Genomic DNA, 20,647 nt, shown 5'->3' with positions numbered 1-20,647 from the left:
CACACACATCCTTCTGAGACTGCACACACGCAGCAGCTTTGATTCAACACAAACTCTTGACCGGCTTCATCATTGTGACATCAGTCACGTTTCCTTGAACTAAGATTGTTAAACTGCCAAACGTTTATAGGCATGACCCTCTCTTTTATGCATAGATCACAGTTGGCCGCAAAACACATAATACATGGCATAATTTAACATGATACGTATTAAATTTTGATTTAAAGCTTTTGTGACTGCAGGGATTAATATTCTTGGTTCTTTCGGTAAATTCACGTAGAAGGTAAACAATAAACGAATAAAAAATATAAAACAATATTTTTTATTATTTTATAAAACAATATTGTTTTATGTATTTTTTATTATTTTATTGTTTCCCATCTACGTGACTTTACCGAAAGAACCAAGAATATAATACGTATTCATACATGTTACATATATGTCGGCGTATTACTATACATTTCCACATGACAAGCCACTTCCTTAAGCGATCATTTGTGGCAAGGTCGCTTATGAAAAAAAGAGCTACATAGTTCAGTGGGCCTTACCTGGTAAAATAAAAATAGTTTATATATTCACTCTTCTGTGAGTAGATTTCGCTAGAGGGCGACTAGTTCCCACATTAAGCCAAGACGAACTACTGTACAGTGCTTATTGTCCTGATTGGTATCGCCTGTGAAAGCAACAGAATCTGAATATTTATGCATACCAGAGGAATCCGATGAGCTATAAAGCTCTTTTTCACAGATGTCCAGTAGGGACGGTGAAGAAAATTATAAAAAAACAACACAAAAACACGATAGGAGTGCAAAGTATAGGAAATGTAAGCAAGTCACTAACAATAAAAATTAACTATTTTTTATTTTACCAGGTAAAGGCCACTGAGCTATTAAATTATTTTACGGAAGCGACCTGGCCACAAATTATATCTCAATGTGGATAATTCTAGCAGCCAAATAATCTAACCGCATCTTTAAATCGCTCATAAAAGGCAAATATACAATACCATCATTAAAATATGTAAATGCAACGAGAAAACCCATCGTAAAATGTTATTTACATCACAAATAAGTTCCCTGCACATTCTAAAGCCCTCGGCCTTCAAACGAACTGTGTGCATAATAGAGGTTGTTGCGTTAGATGGCGTCAATATAAATGTGTCATTAAATCCACCACCGCCCGACACAGCCAATTAGTAAGGGTTGTCACGTAAACAAATAGTGCGAATTCGTTACTAGTTCAGCACACCGGTGTGTTGGAGAGTAAGCCCACAGCATTTACAATTCGAGTACGACGTTTCGCCGGCAATTACAACCGGCATCATCAGGCGACAGCCAGAGTTGTGGACACATCCTCCGACTGTTTTGGTCTTAAACAGACGGGCGATAAATGTGAAGTCGTCACTCGTGAGCCAATCGGATGCGAAGAGCAGCAGGGGCTGGGGTCACGTATTAACTTAAAATGCAATGCATAACCATTACCGGTTGTGTTATTCACAGGGTAATGAACATACATAACGTGCACGCGCAGAACGGTGTGGTGGGTTGACCACATAGTCTCAAGAGCCGAATGGCTCACAGGGCTATACCAAATAAATGAAAACTGAAACTGAGCTCTTTAAGTCGGTAGTCTAAATGAAGAAAAAATGACCACACATTCAATGCTTTTTGACCTGGTGGTCTGGATATTTTGTATATGCAATACACATTTATGTCCGTTGTAACATCAAATAACCTTATTTTATAAGCATCATATTCCACAATTAACTGTTTTGGTCCATATATATAAAATCTGGTATCACTGAATAGTAGTCACTTTTACTCGTACACAATTTCTGCTATGATCCATGGACTACAATAGGCTTGAAATCATCATTAGCCGTGGTCGATCCACTGCTGGACGCAGGGATCCTCATCGCTCCATCGCTGCACGTGTCCTCCAGAAGCGTACCATTCCTCCGCATGGAATATACCTCTGTTCCACATGTCCTCATAAAAAATACATTGTTTAGCCCATCAGTCCACGAGCTTTACTGACCAACAGTATTCACCATTATTCACTTAAACTCTACACCACCTTTTTACTTTCTTTGGTCTCATCAGCAGGCTTGTTAAACACTATACTCTTTGGTTCTTTCGGTAAAGTCACGTAGGTACCTACGTAAAGCTTCAGATCAAGATTGTTATACGCTATGAAGCAATTTAACATGTAGGCTTTCGCGACCAATATCCATAATACAGGTTTTTTGGGGGGGGTGAGATGGCTTAAGTATATAAATGTGTGTCGTTAAATCCACCACCACCAGACACAGCCAATTAGTAAGGTTTGTCACGTAAACAGAACGTGCCAATTCGTCACTAGTACAGCCACACCGGTGTGTTGGAGAGCCAAGCCACAACATTTACAATCTGAGTACGACGTTTCGCCAGTAATTACAACTAGCTTCATCAGGCGTACTGCCAGATTTGTGGATACATCCTATGAAGCGGTGAATATTGGGTTACAAAACGCCTTTTTATATTTTTAGGCTACGGTGATATTGAATGCGTTGAGTTTGTTTGCATTAGTTAATTGTACTTGTTGCAATTCTGCCAATGCCCCAGAATCCCCAAATAAAAATGTGTTTATTGTTGTACCGAACTTCTATGCTCCTGCTGAAGGCCACTCCCCCACCGCCAGACTCCTCCCACCCCCGCGCCGAACGCCCGCTTCTGATTGGTCCTCGGCAAGCCACCATTATTTATTTACTTATTTTAAAACATCTGTTTGTATTTCGTAGTGCGCATGAGGCGAGTGGCGCATCGCGATTGGCCGGAGCGAGAGCGGCGAAGCGCCTCCCCCCCGCCGCCCCCCCCCACACCCATGTCGCCAATGCGCGCTAGGGAATATAATGAGAGGTTTGCTTGCATTGGAGGGAAGGCGTTCGCCTCATCGCGTCGCCGCGTCAAGGTAAGCAACAAACAGCGCGGGGTTTTTTTATTTGTTTGTGTTTTTTAAATTTACAATTATTTACATTCGCATGCGCTAACAAGGGTACGGGTGTCGAGTGTTCTTTTTTGTTGTTGTAGACGATTGTCTGCGCGTTCCGGCGGGCTTACGGTTTTATACCGCGCAATCATCGTTTAAGGCATCGTCGGTCAACTGCATGCTGTGTGCCGTGGTGGACCGGCGTGGGGAAGTATGGTCAAATCGCATGCCCACCACCACCACCACCCTCCTCCTCTCCCTGCCTCCTCACCCGGGTGGGTGAGCTCTCATCCAGCAGTGGATTGACACAATGCGCTGTGCACTGTGACGCACATTTGTGTTGAACGCTGCGCGCGATGATGATGATGGTGGTGGTGTTGTTGGTGATACGGAGGAGCGGTGGCGCAGTGCTTAGCGCTGCGTTACGAACCCGGCAACCCCAAGGTGCGATTCCCCCCTCACGACCCGATAGCAGCGGCGATTATTTTGAACCGATCCTGGGGCCTATCCCTCGGTAGACCCCGGCCTCGTATGAGTAACTGGTGCGGTGTGTAAACATCGATACGGTGTCGGGGAGACAAAGGCGGCCGGGCGTGGTGCTGGGGTCGGCCTTCATGGATGCACGCTAACAGCACTTGCCTCAACAGCCTGTTAAGGCTATACGGTGGGAGGGGGATCTTTGTCTTTGGTGGTGCTGATTGTGCTGATGATGATGGTTGGTGATCGCGTTGGTGGTGGTGGTGATGTCGCGTTTCATTGGATGTGATGAAGTGGGATTAGCAGGGTCATTCAAGGCCGGGGTAGACTGGGCAAGTGTGCAGCCTACACGCTGGGGAGACAAAGGCGGCCGGGAGGGATTCGGTCCGCGCTTAATAGGTGTTCGCTCACGACGCTTGCCTCAAGCGTCTCTCTGGGTTACACGCGTTAGCGTTAAATGCTCTTTATATATATGCCTGTGTAGATGTATGTAAGGGCCCTGAGTGTGTGTGTATATATACGGGCGTGGTGTTGACAATCCACAACCCCCGCGCGCCGTGCCGGCCCTTCATGGATTGCACTTGCTCAAGCAGTCTGTTACAGGCTATACGGGGGACCTTTGCCTTTGTACACGAGGAGCGGTGGGTGGCACCGTTGGTTAGCGCACTACGTTGCACAACCCAGCGGCGATCCATTCCCGATCCACTCGCGGCTAACATCAGCGGCGAGTGACACCCGAACCGTGCTGCGGTAATCCCACCTCAAACCAACCAGCACAGGTAAATAATGATCCAAATAACGCCCCCCACCATCGATAAGGTCCGTGGGGAGGCCCTCATCCAGCAGTGGACTGATGAAGGATTGGCAAAGGGCTTTGCGTCTTTGTTTCTCTCCGTGTCTGTCGTGGCGAACTCGTCCTCCGTCCTCTTGCCCGTGGCGTTCTTGTCTTCGTGTTTGCGTGCTACGCTTTCCCCTTTTTGTATCGCAACTTGCGTCTCTCTCTCTCCGCTTCTCTCTCGTGTCTCCATCTGTGTCTCACTCCTCTCCGTGCCCTTTCGACGTCTCTCCCTTTGTCTCTGAGACCCCCTTAAGTCCCCTTTGTTTAAAAAGGCCCCGACCCCCCCCCCCACCTACCTACCTACCTCCTTAGGGTTCAGACAGATCAGTCAGATGTCATCCTTTCTACTTCCCCGTACCCCCTCCGCCGGCCAGCTCTCCTCTCTCGTTGCTCCACAAGACCCAATTCCGTTCCGCTGTGTCCCTGTACATCTGAACAATCTCCGAGGCCTCCCGTAAAGGGGATGGTGACTTTGTCTCGTGCAATGAGAGCCTCAGTGGGGGGGGGAGCCTGGGGGGAGATACGTGTTTGGGATTTTCACTGAAAGGCGGAAACAGGAACGCGTGACACGCAAGTTTACAGGCGTGGCATTGACCAGTTTGACACGTAGGAGGCTTCCGCGACCGATATTATCCATAACGAGGGTTTTTTTGGGGGTTGGATTGCGTACATATAAATGTGTCATCTGGCCAAACTTGGTTTACTCTCCAACAAACTTGTTGTGCTGAACGAGTAACTAATTGCCACGTTTCGGGTGGTGGCGGGTTTAACAGATGCACATTTGTACGAAATCTAACCCCCCCCCAAAAAAAAAAACCTCACCATTACGGGTCGTATCGACCGTGAAGTGGGCCTGGGCCGCACACGTTCACTAGACGGGATGGTTTCCGCCGCCGGTCGAGACCAATGACGGAGCGGCAGCCAAAGGAGGGGAAACACTCCCAAGAGGAAATACGGCCGTGGAGATGGGGGCGATGAAATCGGCTCGCGTGCAGGAATTTTGATTTATGGTTGATGGATCGCGAGACTGCGAGCGATGGCGAACGGCCTAGGCTTTGCACTTATGGCCAAACTGGATTGCCCACAGAAAGGGGATGATATTCGTAGGTCTGCGCAGATGGGTACGTGAACACCATTTGCTCTCCTGCCATCTCATCGCCACTTCGTTGCCCAAGTGGGTTTTTTTGGAATTTCACAACTCTGCATGGACCACCAACGGAAAAATCTAAAACGCTGCATCACAAATGTGCACTATTATGTAAAATAATCATCAACAATGGATAACACTTTTTTTACAGTTGTGTGTCCGCTTTTGAATAAAGGCTTCCTCATGCAGTGTCTGTCATGAGGGTTGTGTGGTCATACTTCACAACGCGAATCTGTGTCAGTTATGAATAGGAGGGCGGGAGGACAGGGTGGGTGGGGGTTAGAATGCCTCTCTCCACTGATGTTAGCTATGCTTTGGAATCGAACTTAGGTCTCCCGTGGTCACGGTGCATTTTATGAACCACTGTCGCCACCAGTCCACCCCGAAGTAAAACAACCGCTTTTGTGAAATTAGTGCCGTGGCAGACTGAAGCCTTTAATTCCTTTGTCTCCATTCGCCATCCCTGGTGTTGGCGTGCCCATCACCAGGGCCATTACCGCACCACCTGAGCCCCAAATCAATTCTGATTGGCGAGCAGCAGTATATTATACACAGGCAACCCTCGCATGCCATTATTCACATACACGTGTGCGTTTGGGAGTGGGTGGGGAGCGGTAGTGTAGCGGTTAGCGCGCTGCGCTATGAACCCAGCGACCCGGGTTCGATTCCTGTTCACGGAAAACACCAGTGACGATTATTTGAACCGGCCCTGGGCCTCCCCTAGGTCGACTCAGCCTCAAAACTCAGGTTGCCGGTTTCATCGGGCGGTGTCCTGACCAATGCACCCTGCTTTTGTGTACGCTTAGGTGTACGTACGCATAGGTGTACATACGCTTAGGTGTACATACGCATAGGTGTACATGCGCAAATATCGAGCTGAGTTCAAATCTTGGTAATGGCTAAAATTAGTGGCAAGTGGCGTCTCAATGTGTCCTGGGTCTTTCCCTGTTCGACTCGGGCTTTAAATGCGAACCTGGTTTATGGTGTGCAAACATCAGCACTGGGGAGACAGACAGCCAGGCATGGTGCTGTGTCCATACGACGGGACCGCATCATGAGTGAGCTATGTTTACTTTAACAGGTGCTCACAAACAACGCTTGGTCCAACCGTTTATGTAACCTGTATGGGGGATCTTAATATGAATCTTCATGTAAATGAAGTCCATGAGTGCGTGTGAATGTTCGTGTGTGCGTAAGTACGTGTAATGCGCGTTTTATAGCATTTTCCCCAGCAGTCTTGGTGGTTAGCGGTGAGTGATGCACGTTGTGACTGCTTTCCCAGTGGCTGGCTGGTGGTGAGTGATTTAATAAGTATGAACGTCGATGAGTGATGAATCATGAGTGTTTAGTCGTGGAGGGTTATAAATGCGGAATGGTAATTGTTGAGCGTTGTTTTTGGTGATGGGATACTTGGTAATCTTAAAACCAAGCTGAAATCTATGGGTAATTCATACAAGTAGTGACATGTAATGAATGTAATAATATATACTCTTATGGGGCTAGATGTTATCTCCCTCGCCATGGTATGCAGGAGGGCGTGGGTTCAATCCCGACGCTGGAGCCTGCTGTATATTTGGAGTCTGCGTGTTTTCCTCGTGGTCGTGTGGATTTTTCTCCGGATAACGCGATTTTCCCCTCCACGTATAGAAACACGCCTTGTAGAGTTGGCTGCTATCAATTTCCGCACGAGAAGCCGCTTTGTTGAGCTGTCATTTGTGATAGCCAGGTCACGTGTGTGAAAGAGCTAATAGCTCAGCGGGTGTTACGTGGCCAATAAAGTAGTTTAGTTTTATTAAGATAAATCATGTTCCTTAATTAGTAGGTTTTCGTAGCCAGTGCAATGATCCATTTTCATTTTCTCTTTGCAAACGTGGCAATCTTGTCAAGCTGGTCATGTTTACATCGCTAATAATTCTAAACGTGTAATTTATCATTAGATATTAGTTATAAATGATATCTTCAGCTATATAATATATTCGTAAATGTGATAATTTTATCCAGTGGTGGAGTGTTAATGACAAGAATTTGGGAATGAAACTACCACGTGGTCCAACCTGAAAACAAAACATTGATCAAACAAGGCTCCCGTTTTAACACAAAAGTTGGACCAATTCGCATGTTGGCGATTATTATTTACTTTTATTTGACAGTTGGGCAAAATAATGTGCCAGTGTCCCCATTACCAACAATGGGGGCAACCACCCAAAGTCAAAGTGGCTTTGGTCGATTTGTTTATTTTCCACGTGTGAATCCGACGCTCGGCCGTGTTGTCGGTTCACGTCGAGCACAGAACTCTATAGCTCATCTCACTGGGCAGCGGGGAAGTGAGCTGTGATGGACCGTAAGCGGTGAGGTGGGAAAACTAGGGCAGTGGTGAGTTGATTCTCCATTGAGTCGTTCTGGTGAGGGCACTGTGGTGTCTTGAATGGTCGGTCCATTGATTGGTTAAATCGAGTTGTGTGTGTCCGCTCACAGGCCAACACCAGTGACGGTTATCTGAACCGGCCCTGGGCCTCCCCTAGGTCGACTCGGCCTCAAATGATTACCTGGTGCGGTGTGTAAAAATCATCACTGGGGAGACAAAGGCGGCCGGGTGTGGTGCTGGCCACCCACCCCCTCGTGTGCCGTGCCAGCCTTCGTAGGTGCTTGCTAACAGCACTTGCCCCTACAGTTTGTTACGTCTGTAAGGGGGATCTTTGTCTTTGTTTTGTCTGGGCAGGTGAAGGTTGGAAGAGTAGTTTAGATGTGCGTTTAACCGAGAGATATTTAGACTGCATTGGGTTTCTAATTCCCAGCATGAAGGTGATTTTATTTTTCATTGTATCACAGTTGCTGAGTTCAAGCCCCCGAAACGCCTTTGCGATGTGTAAACATCGGCTCTGGGGGGAGACAAAGGTGGCCGGCCGGTCGTTGTCCCGACCACACCACCCGCTCATGCACCGTGCCGGCCTTCATCGGTGTTGTCTGAGAGCACTTTCCCCACCCAGCAGCAGCCTGTGTAGGCTGTACTGTGGGGGTTCTCTTTCTTTATGTACTGAAGGGTTGGTGAGAAGGTTACGTACACATGGGAGGTTATGCACTGCAGGGGGTATGTAGGTGTGTGTGTGATGTGCAAGGGAGTCGGAAGAGAGCATTGACGACCGCACAACATCCTGAGAAAGTCACAAGGCGTGCAGGTGAGAGAGAGAAGAGGACTGATTGTGTAGAAGGAAATAAATTGGATGCTGGTCTACAATGGGGAGGGACTTACAGATCGCAGGATCATTGTTCTCCGCTTTGTGTGTACGGTTTTGTCCACTCTTAAATGTAACGTTAGCGCAACCTGTGACGATAATTTACATGGTTTGTAGATTCTTACGTCTGTGCTTTGATGCCCATATTCGCGTGCATAAGAATACATTCCTGTTGATGAATTGCCGGGTTACGACATTGTCCATTTGTCGTGTATTGATTCGCGTCTAACCCATTGCAATTTTATGAATTGTCAAGTCACTTTGTTGGATCGGAATTTGATTCCAGAATATTCTTTTAATTGACAGTGCTGAGTGTAGTGCCTCGAGTGGGCTGCAGGGATCACATGAGCCAATTACTTTTACGAGTCGAAATTAACCCATACGGAGCTCACTTTGTTGTAATAATCGATTTTGATTGACATGTCGATACATTGTTGCATGTCGGTTGAATTCTGCAAGGGCCTTTTTGTAATTGCATTTAAAATAAGAATAATTGTCAATGACGGCCTCCCAATATGCCATATCAGTCACGCATTGTTTGACCACACTTCACCACTCTGGTCATCGCTGGGGTTCGTGAAGGAAGGGGACCGGTGAACTGGTTTCCGATATCACTCGCCACTGATGTTAGCCGTGGTCGGAATTCGATCTCGGATTGCTAAGTTCACAGCGCACCACACTAATCATCGCGCCACCGCTCCCCAACGTAGTTGCAGTGGATGCCAACAAGGATGTTGGGCACTGGGAATCGTTGCGTTCGCACGAAGGGGCGGAGGTGAGAAGTTTAACGGCGAAGTGCGTGGCTCGGAGGAGTGCCGTTGAGAGATGGCCAACGTGGTACAGCAGGGGGACACTGCGTTGGTCACGGTGGGAGGTAATTTGAGCGCAAATTAGGGCCTTATCAGTGCTGGGTACTAATTAGGGTTGGCTATAACAGTCACGATGCTAATTGATCAAGGCGAATTCATAGTCACATTTTTTCACACTAAAATTTCGACGGCTGCGCAGAGCTTCACGGCTCGCCCGCGCTGATGTCTTCTTCCCCCCCCCCCACCCATGTGTGCAGATACTGCTGACTATTGTATCTAGCGTGTGCAGGCAGGGACTGGCATATCTTTTTTTTTTGGGGGGGGGGAGGGCGGCGGGCTACAATTGTTGTAAACCTGTTGGATCAACTTTTTGCCCCCCCATCGGGGGGGTGGGGGGGGGCGGGGGGGGGGCGGGGTCAACTTTCCATAACTTTTTGATTCAGGCCTTCTGAAAGGCTCTCGTCATTTAGTTGACGGACACACGGAACGGCGGTGCTTTTACAATAGATTGAAATGCCAGGAAAATGCATGTGGCATTTAAATGTATTTATCACACATTGCCATTTTGGGTTGTTATAGGCGTGCCACAACGTATTGGATTCATTGACCTCAACCGATGTCTAAGCTCTTTGTTGTGCGAGATCTCACGCACGTAAAATCACGTTTGCCGTTCGTGCAAAAATCGCACGCAAACGGTGCGCCCATGTTGCGTCAACGCGAACGCAGCGTTGGTGCAAAACCGTAGTAGCGAAAAAAAAATCGAGCACGCAAACGAGACACGAACTGGAATTGCGGAACCGCAAGTCGTTGGAATTACTGGAGGGGACGTGGGGGGGGGGGTGCGGGTTAGCGATTTGTTAGGCTGCGTTCACGTGTTAGTTTAGACTTGCGTTTTTGTGTCACACGTTCGCTCCGTTACGTTTCTTTTTTTTCTGCTCCGGAGACTTGGGAGATCGATGATCGGTGTTCCGGTCGCCGCGTTGATGGCATTCGTCGTGATGTTTCACTTCGCAGGGTGGGCCGCGTGAATGCCGCTGCCACCTTCCACTCCGCGTTTCCCCGCGTTGCGTGACACGCGTTCGCCCCACCGCGGTTGGGGGACCCGTTTAGGTCTTTTAACGTTAGTTTGCGTGGTATTTGTGTCCTTAGCTTTTTTTGGGCCCAGCTTATGTGGACCTTGTTTCGGCGGGTGTCATTCCCTTTCGCCCCCCCACCCCCCCAACCCTCTCGTTAAGCCGCCGGGTGTAGATTCGCGATTGTCTCTCCGTGAGTTGGGTGGCAACTTAATATTTGTTTACAGCGGTGAATGTAGCGCCGCCTCTCCGTGCCTGCAGGAGTGACGTGAACCCGTTGCGTAAATCGATAAAAACCCCCGCGTTGTTGTTACACTTGGGCTGTCGTTCGGTTTATAGCGACGTGAGAGTCAGGGACTCAAACGCGATACATTTACGTATGCGTGCATGTTGAGCTTCTTTTGCGCCGTGTGTAGCCCACTGTGCTAATCGGAGGTGCGGGGGAAGGACAACAAACAGTTTTATCTTACATTTTGCGTGCAAAGAGATTTTGGGGACCATTGGAAATGTCTCAAATGAACGAACAAAGTGACCCGGAGATCAGGTGGAGAAAAGTGGAAGCATAGGTGTGTGGGTGGAGGAGGAGGCTGTAGAGAGATTTGGATTTTGAGGTTAGAAGGGCTGTAGAGATTGCCACGTGTCCATAATAGACACAGTCAATTAGTAATGTTTGTCACGTAAACAAAACGTGCCAATTCGTTCCTAGTTGAGCACACGGGTGCGTTGGAGAGTAAACCCACAACATTTTCGATTTGAGTACGAAATTTCACTGGTAATTACAACCAGCCTCATCAGGCGACAGCCAGAGTTATGGAGAAATCCTCCTCCTGTTTCCGTCTTAAATAGAGGGATAGATGTGATGTCGTGACTTGTGAGCCAATCAGGTGCGAGGACCAGAGGGGGGGGGGGTGTTAACGTGTTCATATAAATTACAATGGATATCTATAATTTGTTGGTTATTCACGTATGCACATTACGCATGCATATTATGCAGTTCTTAAAAGTCCATCAAAGAGAATGCTGCATATCTGGCGTTTTGGTACTACGGTGGTAACAATCTTAAGGGCCTGGGTTCGATTTCTGAATCGTGCTCCTTTCCGAGTTTTGGTTTGTTCTTACCCTCCCTGTTCTGCGTGGGTTTCCTCCGGGTTCTGCAGTTTTCTCCCAAGGCTAATCAACAAAACCCAATGTAACTGCTATTGGCCAAGCATCCCAATGCTGAAAAATATCCCGCAAAGTTTGCCCAATTGGGATCGCACAGAGCAACAACGTTGCCTCCTGCTGCGAAACATTGGCAGGATCCTCCTGCAAACCCGGCCAGAGAACAGGTGGAAACAGGCGGGGGGCATTGGTGTGGGTGGGGAGACGCTACTGAGATTTGGATTATAAGATCGGAAGCGATAGAGAGATAGACAATCGCCTGATCGTTGGCAAGAACCAGTTACATCTTAAAATAGTTAATCAAAGAGGACGCACACACAGCGTATCCGGCATTACGAGCCGAACGCTTCCCATTATTATCTGTGTTCATGTGTACCTGTGTGTTGTTCGTTTACGTACATACAGTAAGTCGCCGGCTTCTGTCTGGTATGGTTGGGTTTTGCCCCTGGCCTGAATACTTTACGAATAAAAAAAAACCCATTCAACCTGGTTTTGTTGGCGTCGTTTTGCCGAGTAGGACACCGTCGTGACAGCTGTCACAACACACATAACCTGTGTTTATGAATTTGGTTGGACGTGTGTGCATTATAAGCTAACGTCATTAAGATATATGTGGATGTTTATTAAAAGCTAAATACGATTCATGGCTTCATATGTAGGCTCCCTTGAAGGCACACGTTGCTTTTAATTGTTCAGATTTAGGGCAGCACTCCACACGGCTTTTGTCCGATTTAAGGACTTTACTGACTGTCCGGTGAGGTAGTGCCTGGAGTGAATCGCTGAGCGCTGAATCTGTAAGGTACAAGTACAGTGAGGCGTCGGAAGCAGGGGGTGTTCCATCTCAGGTGTTGTTGGCCATCTTTTTTGCGAGTGGAAAACGACCTTGAGAAAGGGGGCAACCGGATTTTGGTTCGCCCGCTGTACGTCGTTTGTCGCGTATCGATGAGTTAGGCAAATTTTAATCGGCCGGATAGCTCAGCCGTAGAGGGGTCGGCTCGCAATCAGAAAGTTGGGAGATCGAATCCTGGTCGAGGATTTTACTCGGCCCATCATCCCTCCACGGGGCGTTTAAATAAATACCACAGTGATTGTCCTATGGATTGACTCGACCCCATCAAAGAAGTGTGGAATTTTTGCCAGGGCTGTAAACGGGAGATGCCACCGCTCGTATGAACGTGAAATCACGTTGGCTCATGGGCTGGTTCTACGTAGTCACCGATAGATGCGGCCGGGTGCCCCGCGGCGTTGCAGCCATCTGCTACGCTGTTGGTGCGAGGTCATAACACACCAGTGTGAGGCCACCACACCTCACCAGTGTGAGGCCACCACACCACACCAGTGTGAGGCCACCACACCTCACCAGTGTGAGGCCCATCACACCACACCAGTGTGAGGCCACCACACCTCACCAGTGTGAGGCCCACCACACCACACCAGTGTGAGGCCCACCACACCTCACCAGTGTGAGGCCCATCACACCTCACCAGTGTGAGGCCCATTACACCTCACCAGTGTGAGGCCACCACACCTCACCAGTGTGAGGCCACCACACCACACCAGTGTGAGGCCACCACACCTCACCAGTGTGAGGCCACCACACCTCATCAGTGTGAGGCCCATCACACCTCACCAGTGTGAGGCCACCACACCTCACCAGTGTGAGGCCCACCACACCACACCAGTGTGAGGCCCACCACACCTCACCAGTGTGAGGCCACCACAGCCACCACACCTGTGTGAGGCCACCACACCTGTGTGAGGCCACCACACCTGTGTGAGGCCACCACACCTGTGTGAGGCCACCACACCTGTGTGAGGCCACCACACCTGTGTGAAGCCACCACAGCCACCACACCTGTGTGAAGCCACCACATAGCTGTGTGAGACAACGGCACACACCCGTGTGAGTCCACAACCGTACACCTGCGGTCAAGCCACATCACGCCTAACCCGCTGTCTCGCCTTGCTGCCCTGCAGGTGAACTGCCCGCCCGTTGCAGCAGCTGTAAGAGACAACGGGCTGCCTGCGACTAAGCAGATGTCACCGCCGAGTCCTCCCTAGCAACACACCTAAGGTATTAAATATTGTGTGACAAAGCGCTTTGCGATGGTTCTGGGTGTTGGGGGGGGAGTGGTGGTTGTGTTACTCTGCGGTTGATACGGGAGATGGGAAAAAGTACAGTCAAGCCGGGGTGTGAGGTTTGTACACCTGCTGTTTGCCTTTCTCTCTCTCTATATCGGGCGGCCGCTGTTTGTTCACCGAAAGGCAATGCAATCCCCCCCCACACCCCCTTTTGTCCCATCGCTTGTAATGTGGTGCTCATTAAGTCAGAACTCATTTTAGTTGATGATAAAAAAAACGATAACAGTGTCGTGTTTGAAGAAGTTTTTACTCTTCCTGTTTTCGACATCCGGTTGACTGAAATTTATTTCGGTCACTTAAATTTAATCATCGTAATAATAGTAAATAATGCATTTTTATCCGAGAAGATCTTCCATGACGTCTTTTGTCAAATTATTAAGAATCGTCTGTAGCTCTTGAGACACCAGCATCGCAATTGTGCCCCGTGCCTCAATTGCGAGAGAGAAAGTTGTGATGATGTATTCATCACAACTTTCTCTCTCTCTTGACAAAAAAAATCTCTGCCGGCCTTACCCCACTATTGTGTTGGAGAAGAATTTGTGTCGCTTGAATTGCGATGAAAACGACACGATCAGCATGAGAATGGACGAGGGAGGCTTTTTTTTTTGCACCCGGAAAAATATTTACGAATTCAAACTGTCGTGAAAACCTCTTGACCGAACCACTTGGAATTTGCCCGCCGATCCGTTGCGATCTTGGAAGCTTAAGCGGGCTTGAGCCTTGATAACGCCGCTTCGATATGGTGATCACTTTGCACCAAGCAGATTGTTGTTGTTGCCTCCGTTGAGCTGCATTTGTGGGGGGCACATAATGTGCAGCACGTGGCAGTGCAGCAAAATACACTGTTGTACTGTACTGCTGTGCTGTGCTCCTACATCGAAGCTCCCCTGCCTCCCCATGCCTTCACCTACCCGCTCCGACCAGCGTGCTGAAGTATGGTCACATAACCTCCACAAACTGCACAGCTGGGGAGGCCCTCCATCCAGCAGGGGCTTGACAAAAGGGCTGTACAAGTGCGTGTGTGCCGTTACGAAGCCAAGGAGCTTAAGCGTGAGACAAGTGTCCAGCTAAATCTCTGGAGATTCAGCCGTGTCCTCACAGTGTGGAAGAGTAGGCCAACCACCCTCTAGATGGACTCTCTTGAGCAGTCTCTACAGTGCGACTCCTTCCGTGAGCAGTAATTGCAGGACTGCACACCTTGCATCTCGGTCATTCTTTGAGCTTTCAAAGTAAAAAAAAAACAACACTGTCGCATCTCTGACACGATTCTTTACGAGGGTGAGGGTGGTGTTACCGTCATCGGTGATGAAGCTTGATCTTTCACCCTCGCCATGTGAAACTTTAACATCAGTGCCGAGCTCCCCGGTGTATTTTCGCGGGTGAGCCTGCGTGTTCTTCGGCATTACGTCCGGACGTTTCTCCTCCCCACGTGCCGGGTAATTCATTGGAGAGCTTTTACACCACGAAAACCTGCGAAGTGGAGCCAAGCTGCTTAATCGATGCTCCCGCTGCTGTTGTTCGGGATACTCCTAAGTGACCTCTCTCAGTGTGTTTTTTTTTATCTGTTCTCTGAACTCAGGAGATAAGCATCTGAACCCCGGGTCACTCAGATGGCTCCTGGACAGAAAAACCGGTTGTCTTTCCACGTGACAAGGTTTGGTCCCTTTTTTTTCATCTCCTTGGTCATTTGAAGTTTTATGAGTCCAGCAGTGGAATAGCAGAGACACAGTTTATAAAGAGGCCGTGTGTAAGATAACATTCCCCAAGCCGATGAGTGTGATCGCATCAGCCAAACCAATTAGATCGGGTCAAAATAACGGAATGGAGAAGAGGCTAACGCACAGAACATGAAGGTTACAGTGTGACTTTGCGGAACAAGAGCTTGCTTTTGTGCATGCTGCGTAGAGGTGTCACGATGCGCTGAGTCATCCGTTAATATATGTTATGAAGCTCGTGATGTACGCATGGAATCGCAAGTGTCGGGAGTAGATCCTTATTCATTCCTATACGTTGTATGTAATGGGCATATTCAACTTAATTTTCTCCTGTGACCAATAGTCTCGGCCAAGTCACCATAAAATAAGTAATATTTAAAAATACTTAAAAAAAACACGCTTTAATTAAATGTACCGTACGAGTAATTGCAGAACTCCACGACTCCAGGAAGTGGCCCCGAAGCTTTCCACAACGTAAGGGGACCGTGGTGATTTACAGCCAACGTCAGTTGAGCGTGGACAATTAGACCCAAGCCGAAACATAACATATAAAAAAGATTGTTTAAAAAAATATATTTTTAATTTTCTATGATAGAATATAGTATTGTCATCAGTATGACATAAGTATACCACGTTTGCAGTCGATACCACATTGGGAAGTGGGTTACAATTTGAGTTACAAGATTTGAGGCTATGACAACAGATCGAGTGAGTTAAATAAAACCGTGTAAAAAAAAATACATTATCACTCGATTTGAATACCTGAACAACCAAACATTATTTTCACCAGGCGCTCTTGTGGCTCAGCGGGCAGGGCGTTCCCCGCTTGTCGCAGAGTTTCACGGTTTTTGAATCCAGCGGCTGCCCTGGTTAATACTGCACGTCTCTTAACCTTAAAATACGTGCCGCTTGATTCCCCTGCTGTTTGAGAATTACTCGCAAATGACTCTATTGTAATTGACATCGAAAGCATCTTCCCCCCCCCTTCTTGGAAATTTGGCAGGGGACTCTCCTGAAAGAGTCGGGACACCACTCGGTGAGGCTTTTCTGGGTCAACAGGTGTAAATAACAAGAATATAATCGGCGAACGTTGTAAATGTGAATCCGGTAATGTGGCGTGTGATCGACCACTCTTTTTACGAACCGTGGAAGCGGTGTTGCCTCGTGCTGGCTGTATCAGTTATCGCTTGTTTACAAAGGTCACCCCATGAAACTGACACTTGAAACAATTCTCATTCTGTTCTCACCTGCTAAAATAGAATATATTAATTTCTAATGAGGTGTAGAGGTTTGCTATATAGATGTTAATAAAATAATGATAGTAATTAATAAGGGCAATGAGCTGGTGATTTTGTACAGGCTATGTTAGGTCAGGTTCACGCCTGAGCGGTCAGCTGTGCAACTTGGTTGCATGCCACCTTTATTTTAAATCTAGATTGAAAACTCATTCCTTTTGAACCGCTTTTTCTGCGTAATTTTTTGTTGTACCTCCGATTAGCACGGTCGGCTACGTACGGCGCGCAAGTAGTTCAACACACATAAGTACTGGTCCTGCGGGGATAGCAGGCGCGTGGCGAAGTGACATCCCTTGCAAAACGCATCGTGCCCGCTAAGTGTGCGCACACGTTCTAAATGGGTCACCCGGGGCCGTTCCACGGGCTTCCGCGGTGACGTTAGTCTCCGTCGGCTCTCGCTGTGTGTGTGTGTGGGGCTCGTCGGCTCAAAGGTCCGCTTGATTCTTTACAGTGAACGAGGGCTCCGCAGTGAACGTAAAAAAATGCAGCCCTTGTTGTCTTGCCGTTGCCCACAAAACAAAAGTTCTGGCCCAGAATGGATCGCTTTGTTCTTCTTCCTGTTTCTGTTGGCTTTGGGGTTTACCTGAGCAGTGTTAATCGCGTCAGCAGTTTTTATTTATTCGAGTAGCAGTCCGAGTCTAGTCGATGACAGCCGGCGGAAGTTTTGGCCAGAGTGTAAGCCGGCGGATTGCATCGAGTTATTCTCTCAGTCCATTTGGCTCGAGCAGTCAAACATTTAGTCCACTCTTAGTCATTTTATGTCGGTGTGAGGTGCACGCAATTGGCCTCCGTCCATGCCCCCGATATAATCAACGAAACCCGACACGTTCGTCAGTAACACTTTGTTAAATTAAACTATATAAAACCGGTTGACTTTTCGGCCAGTGGCCCTACTTCGTAGCGCATGAATGGAGAAGTCAAGAGAGTTGTAGACTGAACTTAACACCATTGGAGTCTTATGAGAATTAAATTGAAATATATTTTTTATGATGATCAGTTTTTAAATAGGCATATGAATAAGCATCTAAGTTTGCATCACTGCCAACGCAGCATCACCAGATATTATCAGGTCTTGTCAATCGGTGAACTCCGTGAGTCTTTTGAAATACGGTACATTCATAGTACCATGTTTGGCCTTTCTACGGTGCACTCCAGTCTTGAATGACGTTGCTGAATGACCTCAACTTGCATCCTTCATTTGTCCGTTCGTCTCGTCCCAGCAGTTTGATGTCATTCAGCAACGTCATTCGTTCGTCACGTCACGTCCCCAGCATAGTCGTGCTTTCGTGGGCAGTCGTAGTCATGCTTCCAAGATGCACTATTTACAAATATTTACAAATAGTGCTTTCTGCTGTGGCTTGTGTTTCGAAGTTTATGACAACCCTTTTTTACTACAGGGTGGATGCCTAATAGCAGGGCAACTTTATACTAAAGTTCCCTTCATACCGGATCATCTTTACGGAAGTTATCTTGTTCACCTCCCTCCCCACCCGCCTCCCGCCGCCTTGCATCCGGAAATGACAACAGAGCTAATCTATGTACAGGAGACTCTCGATTATCCACGCTAATGACGGGGAGGACGGCCGCGGATAATTCATAATCGCGGATTAATCCAAGAATATCCTTTTTCCGTGGATCTCTATGCGAAAAACCACTAATATAGGTATAAATTAAGAATGAATACTAACGATCGATGCGCGGGCTCAGTGATAACACCTTCCTGCTCCCGCGTAGAAGATTCCGCCCACTAAACGGATAGCGGAGCCACGCCAATCAACATCAAACAAACACCGCCCGCTGTTGTAAAGCTATGCAACTACCGTACTGTAGAGGCGATCACGTGGATTTCAGATGAACCTGAGCAATATATTTGTTTGGTTTAAGCACGTGACTTGTAATAAACATTTCCCAGAATAACAATGCATAACCTTTTTTAGATTATTAATTTGGGCTTAAAGGAACATCCGTGAGTAATTAATTTGCAACACAATTTCAGGTGCGCGGTTAATCCGCAAATCTGATAAACCGCACACGGATAATCGAAAGTCTACTGTATGTGTTTGTTTAACTTCTTTCGCACCGTACAGTAGCCAACCTAGCCAACCTTGCTAATCGGAGGTGCAAGGGGGACTGGACAACAATGAAAAATGCATAAACGCTTCCATTCAACCTTAGTTGGAAAAGCGTTAAAAGTAAGCAAAGGAGTTTGTCTACCCTCTTTTTTTTAGAACAGTCTCTTATCTCTTTCCCTATCGCGGTGGGGGTGGCTCTGTCTGTGTGTGTGGGGTGGGGGAGGTTGCCAAGAGTCGTTCCGAGCCCCACTTATCTTGCAGTTACAGCGCCTGTTCGCCAGCTGTTTTTGGCACTAAAAAGGAATCGGGTTGAACAAACAGTTGCTTTAAAACCCATTGTGGGTGTGCGTTGTCGGGCCAGGGTTTAACTCGCCGCTTTGTCACGGAAAGAGCACGTCCATGTGTTTGCATGGAAGGGTGTTCAGTTTTAGCAGGGGGTTTTCAGTGCATGTGTGCGTGCGTGCGCGTGGATGGGACAGGTTCCATTGTAATTGGCTAATCCATTGGGTTCTCAATCCCTGGGGTCACCTTTCAGACGGAGCAGTCTGCAGCGTGGATACCGTGCAGGGGAAATGTTGAATGTGCGCGGGGGAACATCAATGCCACACTGCGGCAACCAATTGCGCTTCTGCACAACGTGAAACGAATGCCTCCTCGACACCGCGTTGGCTCGAGGCGCTAGAACGTGGACGCGATGGTGAGATGTTAACTCCCTCGCCTGGTGTGCAGGAGGTCACCGATTTGATCCCGACCCTGTGATGCCTGTATATTTGAAGTTTGCGTGTTCTCCCCGTGGTTGCGTGGACTTTTCTCTGGGTCCTCCGGATTTCCCCCCCCCACACACATTCAGAAACATGCGTTTAGAGGATTTCACAGCTGTACATGTCCACGTGATAAGCCACTTCGTTGAGATATAATTTGTGACCAGGTCGCTTCTGAAAAAGAGCTATATAGTTCAGTGGGCTTTACCTTGTAAAATAAAATAAAAAGTTTCCTAGTTTAGTTTTAAAACTAATTTCTTCAGAACTGATTTTTGTGTTTAGTTTGTTGTCCTTCCCCTGCACCCCCGTTGAGCACGGTTGGCTACGTACGGTGCGAAATAAGTTCAACATCTCGCTGTGCATTGCGTGGCTTTAGTCACTCAGATGAGGGGGTGGTGCGTGGGGGTTGGGGGGGGGTCAAGCGAGTGCCGGTCTCGTGGTGTTGACTGGCGGGGTAGGTGACCCCATATATCGGTGCTAAACGCATCTCTTTGCCGTAGTCGATATATTTGACTGCCGGGGTAAAAGAGTTCCATTGTCCCGACATTTCCGCCTTTTCCCCCCACCAAAGTTTATGTATCTGAGAGGGTACAACCACGGGTGGAGATGGAGTGATGGAATCAGCTTGTACGCAAGTGCTAGGTGGAGCATTCCATGGCAGAACTGTAAGCTATGGCGACGGCTTTGGGAGGTCTTCATCCAGGAGCATATTGATCATGGCTGATGACCAAAAAACGTGCTTGCTACGTGCGAGTTTTTATTATTATTATGGGCTCTTGAACAGAGCATCTCCATGGCATCATCATCATCATCATTCGCCATGGTCAGTCCACTGCTAAATGAAGACCTCTCAAAGCTTCCACCACCTCTCACGATCCCCGCAGTATAGTAATCCACCCAGTGCCTGCGCACGAGCTGAATTCACCGCTCCATCTCCTCGGTGGACGCGTCCCATTG

General features: G+C 47.9%; 1 protein-coding gene across 7 annotated transcripts in view; it reads left to right on the top strand.

Annotated features, from left to right (window-relative positions):
- Positions 1 to 2,838: 2,838 nt before the first annotated feature.
- LOC116953868 (disheveled-associated activator of morphogenesis 2-like) overlaps positions 2,839 to 20,647 on the top strand; it is a 120,564-nt gene continuing 102,755 nt past the window's right edge. For 3 of the 7 annotated variants that reach the window (XM_076051970.1, XM_076051972.1, XM_032974147.2), the window contains exons 1-3: positions 2,839 to 2,949; positions 13,683 to 13,779; positions 15,427 to 15,501. The gene's annotated coding sequence lies outside the window, so the exon portion shown is untranslated. The remainder of the gene's footprint in view (positions 2,950 to 13,682; positions 13,780 to 15,426; positions 15,502 to 20,647) is intronic. The other 4 variants (XM_032974152.2, XM_076051969.1, XM_032974154.2 and 1 more) reach the window with 2 other exon arrangements.

This window comes from Petromyzon marinus, chromosome 53, assembly GCF_048934315.1.
Source record: "Petromyzon marinus isolate PM22_M1 ecotype Great Lakes invasive population chromosome 53, UKy_Petmar_22M1.pri1.0, whole genome shotgun sequence".
NCBI lineage: Eukaryota > Metazoa > Chordata > Hyperoartia > Petromyzontiformes > Petromyzontidae > Petromyzon > Petromyzon marinus.
This window is presented reverse-complemented; position numbering and strand designations above follow the sequence as displayed.